Source organism: Anolis sagrei, chromosome 7, assembly GCF_037176765.1.
Source record: "Anolis sagrei isolate rAnoSag1 chromosome 7, rAnoSag1.mat, whole genome shotgun sequence".
Taxonomy (NCBI): domain Eukaryota; kingdom Metazoa; phylum Chordata; class Lepidosauria; order Squamata; family Dactyloidae; genus Anolis; species Anolis sagrei.
Genome location: NC_090027.1, coordinates 467,930 through 472,929, shown reverse-complemented (window position 1 = coordinate 472,929; position 5,000 = coordinate 467,930).

Genomic DNA, 5,000 nt, shown 5'->3' with positions numbered 1-5,000 from the left:
TCTCTCTTCCTCCTCTCCTTCTTTCCACCTCTTTCCCCTTCCTCCTCTTCTCCTCTTTCCATTTCTTCTTCCTCCTCCTCCTCTCTCTCCTTCCCCCTTCTCTCCATCTCTTTTCCCTTCCTCTCCTCCTCTCCTCCTCTTTCCTTTTCTTCCCCTTCTCTTTTTCTCCTCCCTTCTCTCTTCCTCCTCTTCTTCCTTCTTCCTATTCTTTCTCTTTTCCCTTCCTCTCTTTCTCCTTTTCCCGCTCTACTCCCAATCTTTTTCTTTCCCCTCTCCTCTCTTCCTCCTCCTCTCTCTCCTTCCCCCTTTTCTCCTTCTCTTTCCCCTTCCTCCTCTTCTCCTCTTTCCATTTCTTCCCCTTCTCTTTTTCTCCTCTCTTCCTCCCCCCTTCCTCCTTTATTCCTTCTCTTCCTCCCTCTTCTTCTCCTTCTTCTCCCCCTCTACACCTTCTCTTTTTTCTCATCCCTTCTCTCTTCCTCCTCCTCTTCCTTCTTCATCTTTTATTCTTTCTCTTTTCCCTTCCTCTCTTTCTCCTTTTCCCGCTCTACTCCTACCCTTTTTCTTTCCCCTCTCTTCTCTCTTCTTCCTCCTCCTCCTCTCTCTCCTTCCCCCTTCTCTCCATCTCTTTTCCCTTCCTCTCCTCCTCTCCTCCTCTTTCCTTTTCTTCCCCTTCTCTTTTTCTCCTCCCTTCTCTCTTCCTTCCCCCCTTCCTCCTTTATTCCTTCTCTTCCTCCCTCTTCTTCTCCTTCTTCTCACCCTCTACACCTTCTCTTTTTTCTCCTCCCTTCTCTCTTCCTCCTCTTCTTCCTTCTTCATCTTTTATTCTTTCTCTTTTCCCTTCCTCTCTTTCTCCTTTTCCCACTCTACTCCTACCCTTTTTCTTTCCCCTCTCTTCTCTCTTCTTCTTCCTCCTCCTCTCTCTCCTTCCCCCTTCTCTCCATCTCTTTTCCCTTCCTCTCCTCCTCTCCTCCTCTTTCCTTTTCTTCCCCTTCTCTTTTTCTCCTCCCTTCTCTCTTCCTCCTCTTCTTCCTTCTTCATCTTTTATTCTTTCTCTTTTCCCTTCCTCTCTTTCTCCTTTTCCCGCTCTACTCCCAATCTTTTTCTTTCCCCTCTCCTCTTCCTCCTCCTCTCTCTCCTTCCCCCTTTTCTCCTTCTCTTTCCCCTTCCTCCTCTTCTCCTCTTTCCATTTCTTCCTCCTCCTCCTCCTCCTCTCTCTCCTTCCCCCTTCTCTCCATCTCTTTTCCCTTCCTCTCCTCCTCTTTCCTTTTCTTCCCCTTCTCTTTTTCTCCTCCCTTCTCTCTTCCTCCTCTTCTTCCTTCTTCATCTTTTATTCTTTCTCTTTTCCCTTCCTCTCTTTCTCCTTTTCCCTCTCTACTCCCAATCTTTTTCTTTCCCCTCTCCTCTTCCTCCTCCTCTCTCTCCTTCCCCCTTTTCTCCTTCTCTTTCCCCTTCCTCCTCTTCTCCTCTTTCCATTTCTTCCTCCTCCTCCTCCTCCTCTCTCTCCTTCCCCCTTCTCTCCATCTCTTTTCCCTTCCTCTCCTCCTCTTTCCTTTTCTTCCCCTTCTCTTTTTCTCCTCCCTTCTCTCTTCCTCCTCTTCTTCCTTCTTCATCTTTTATTCTTTCTCTTTTCCCTTCCTCTCTTTCTCCTTTTCTCCTTTCTACTCCCAATCTTTTTCTTTCCCCTCTCCTCTTCCTCCTCCTCTCTCTCCTTCCCCCTTTTCTCCTCTTTCCCCTTCCTCCTCTTCTCCTCTTTCCATTTCTTCTCCTTCCCCTTCTCTTTTTCTCCTCCCTTCCTCCCCCCTTCCTCCTTTATTCCTTCTCTTCCTCCCTCTTCTTCTCCTTCTTCTCCCCCTCTACACCTTCTCTTTTTTTCTCATCTCTTCTCTCTTCCTCCTCCTCTTCCTTCTTCATCTTTTACTCCTCCTCTTTTCCCTTCCTCTCTTTCTCCTTTTCCCGCTCTATCCCTACTCTTTTTCTTTCCCCTCTCTTCTCTCTTCTTCTTCCTCCTCCTCTCTCTCCTTCCCCCTTCTCTCCATCTCTTTTCCCTTCCTCTCCTCCTCTCCTCCTCTTTCCTTTTCTTCCCCTTCTCTTTTTCTCCTCCCTTCTCTCTTCCTCCTCTTCTTCCTTCTTCATCTTTTATTCTTTCTCTTTTCCCTTCCTCTCTTTCTCCTTTTCCCGCTCTACTCCCAATCTTTTTCTTTCCCCTCTCCTCTTCCTCCTCCTCTCTCTCCTTCCCCCTTTTCTCCTTCTCTTTCCCCTTCCTCCTCTTCTCCTCTTTCCATTTCTTCCTCCTCCTCCTCCTCCTCTCTCTCCTTCCCCCTTCTCTCCATCTCTTTTCCCTTCCTCTCCTCCTCTTTCCTTTTCTTCCCCTTCTCTTTTTCTCCTCCCTTCTCTCTTCCTCCTCTTCTTCCTTCTTCATCTTTTATTCTTTCTCTTTTCCCTTCCTCTCTTTCTCCTTTTCCCGCTCTACTCCCAATCTTTTTCTTTCCCCTCTCCTCTTCCTCCTCCTCTCTCTCCTTCCCCCTTTTCTCCTTCTCTTTCCCCTTCCTCCTCTTCTCCTCTTTCCATTTCTTCCTCCTCCTCCTCCTCCTCTCTCTCCTTCCCCCTTCTCTCCATCTCTTTTCCCTTCCTCTCCTCCTCTTTCCTTTTCTTCCCCTTCTCTTTTTCTCCTCCCTTCTCTCTTCCTCCTCTTCTTCCTTCTTCATCTTTTATTCTTTCTCTTTTCCCTTCCTCTCTTTCTCCTTTTCTCCTTTCTACTCCCAATCTTTTTCTTTCCCCTCTCCTCTTCCTCCTCCTCTCTCTCCTTCCCCCTTTTCTCCTCTTTCCCCTTCCTCCTCTTCTCCTCTTTCCATTTCTTCTCCTTCCCCTTCTCTTTTTCTCCTCCCTTCCTCCCCCCTTCCTCCTTTATTCCTTCTCTTCCTCCCTCTTCTTCTCCTTCTTCTCCCCCTCTACACCTTCTCTTTTTTTCTCATCTCTTCTCTCTTCCTCCTCCTCTTCCTTCTTCATCTTTTACTCCTCCTCTTTTCCCTTCCTCTCTTTCTCCTTTTCCCGCTCTATCCCTACTCTTTTTCTTTCCCCTCTCTTCTCTCTTCTTCCTCCTCTCTCTCCTTCCCCCTTCTCTCCATCTCTTTTCCCTTCCTCTCCTCCTCTTTCCTTTTCTTCCCCTTCTCTTTTTCTCCTCCCTTCTCTCTTCCTCCTTTTCTTCCTTCTTCATCTTTTATTCTTTCTCTTTTCCCTTCCTCTCTTTCTCCTTTTCCCGCTCTACTCCCAATCTTTTTCTTTCCCCTCTCCTCTCTTCCTCCTCCTCTCTCTCCTTCCCCCTTTTCTCCTTCTCTTTTCCCTTCCTCTCCTCCTCCTCCTTTTCTTCCCCTTCCCCTTCTTTTTTACTCGTCCCTTCTCTCTTCCTCCCCTCCTTCCTCCCTCTTCTTCTTCTTTTTCCTCTCTACTCCTTCTCTTATTCTTTCTCCTCCCTTCTCTCTTCCTCCTCCTCTCTCTCCTTCCCCCTTCTCTCCATCTCTTTTCCCTTCCTCTTCTCCTTCTCCCTTCTCTTTCTCCTCCCTCCTCTTCTCCTTCTCCTTCCTCCTCCTCCTCTTTCCTTTTCTCCTTCCCCTTCTTTTTTCTCGTCCCTTCCCTCTTCCTCCTTTACTCCTTCTCTTTTCCCTTCCTCTCCTTCTTCTCCCTTCTTTCCCCTTCCTCCTTTTCTCCCCTTTCTTCTCCTTCCCCTTCTTTTTTCTCCCCTTCTCTCTTCCCCCCTTCTTCCTCCTCCATCCTTTACTCCTTCTCTTTTCCCTTCCTCCCTCTTCTTCTTTTTCCTCTCTACACCTTCACTTTTTCTTTCTCCTCCTTCTCCTTCCCTTTCTACTTCTCCTTTTCCTTCTTCTCTCCTCCCCTTTTTCTTTCTCCCTTTTCTACTTCTTTTTCTCCTTTCCTCTCACTTCTTCTTCTAGCTCCTCCTCCTTCTCCCCTTCTTCTTTCTCCTTCCCCTTCTCTTTCTCCTCCCTTCTTTTTTCCTTCTTCTCTCTTTCCTTTTCTTCTCCTTCCTCCTTTTCTCCTTCCCTTTCCTCTTGTTCTCCTCCCTGTTCTCTTTTCCTCCTCCTCTTTCTCGTTCTCTTTTTCATTCCTCTTCATCTCCTTTTTCTTCTCCACTTTTCCCTTTCCTTTTCTTCTCCCTCCTGCTTTTCTCCTTCTCTTCCCCTGTTTTTCTTCCTCTTCTTTCTTTTCCTCCTCCTCCCTTCGCTCTTCTCCTCTCCTTCCTTCCTTTCTCCTTTGCTTTTCCCTTCCTCTCCTTCTCGTTCCTCTACTCCTTCTCCTCTTTCTCCTTCCCCCTTTTCTTCTACTTCCTCTTCTTTCTTCTCCACCCTTCTCTCTTCCTCCTCCTCTTCTTCCTTTACTCCTTCTCTTTTCCCTTCTCTTCTACTCCTCTTTCTCCTTCCTCTTCTTTTCCTTCCTCCTCTTCTCGTTTTCCTTCTCCTCCCTTCGCCTTCTGCTCTTTCCTCTCCTCTTTCCTCTTTTTCTCCTTCACTCTCTCCTTCTCTTTCTCCTTTTCTTTTCCCTTCCTATTTTTCTCCTTCTCCTTCCTCCTCTCCTCCTCCTCTTTCCCCTTCCTCCTCCTTCTCTTTTTTCCTCCCTATTTTTCTCCTTCCCCTTCTCCTTCCTCATCTTATCTTTCTCTTTCCTTTTCTTCTCCTTCCTCCTCTTCTCATCCTCTTTCCCCTTCCTCTTCTCCTTCTATTTACTTTTCTTCTCCTTCCTCCTCTTCTCCTTCTCTTTCCCCTTCCTCCTCTTCTCCTTCTCTTTCCCCTTCCTCCTCTTCTCCTTCTTTTTCTCCTTCCTCCTCTTCTCCTTCTCTTTCTCCTTCCTTCTTCCAAATCGCACTTACTCTGCGTCCAGACGCCTTCCAGTGCCCACCGGCTGTTCCACATTGTGGGAACGGGGGTCCACAACCCTTGGAGGGAGGGCCCAGGTTGGCCCAGGAGCAGCGAAGCAAGGCAGGCCCGTTA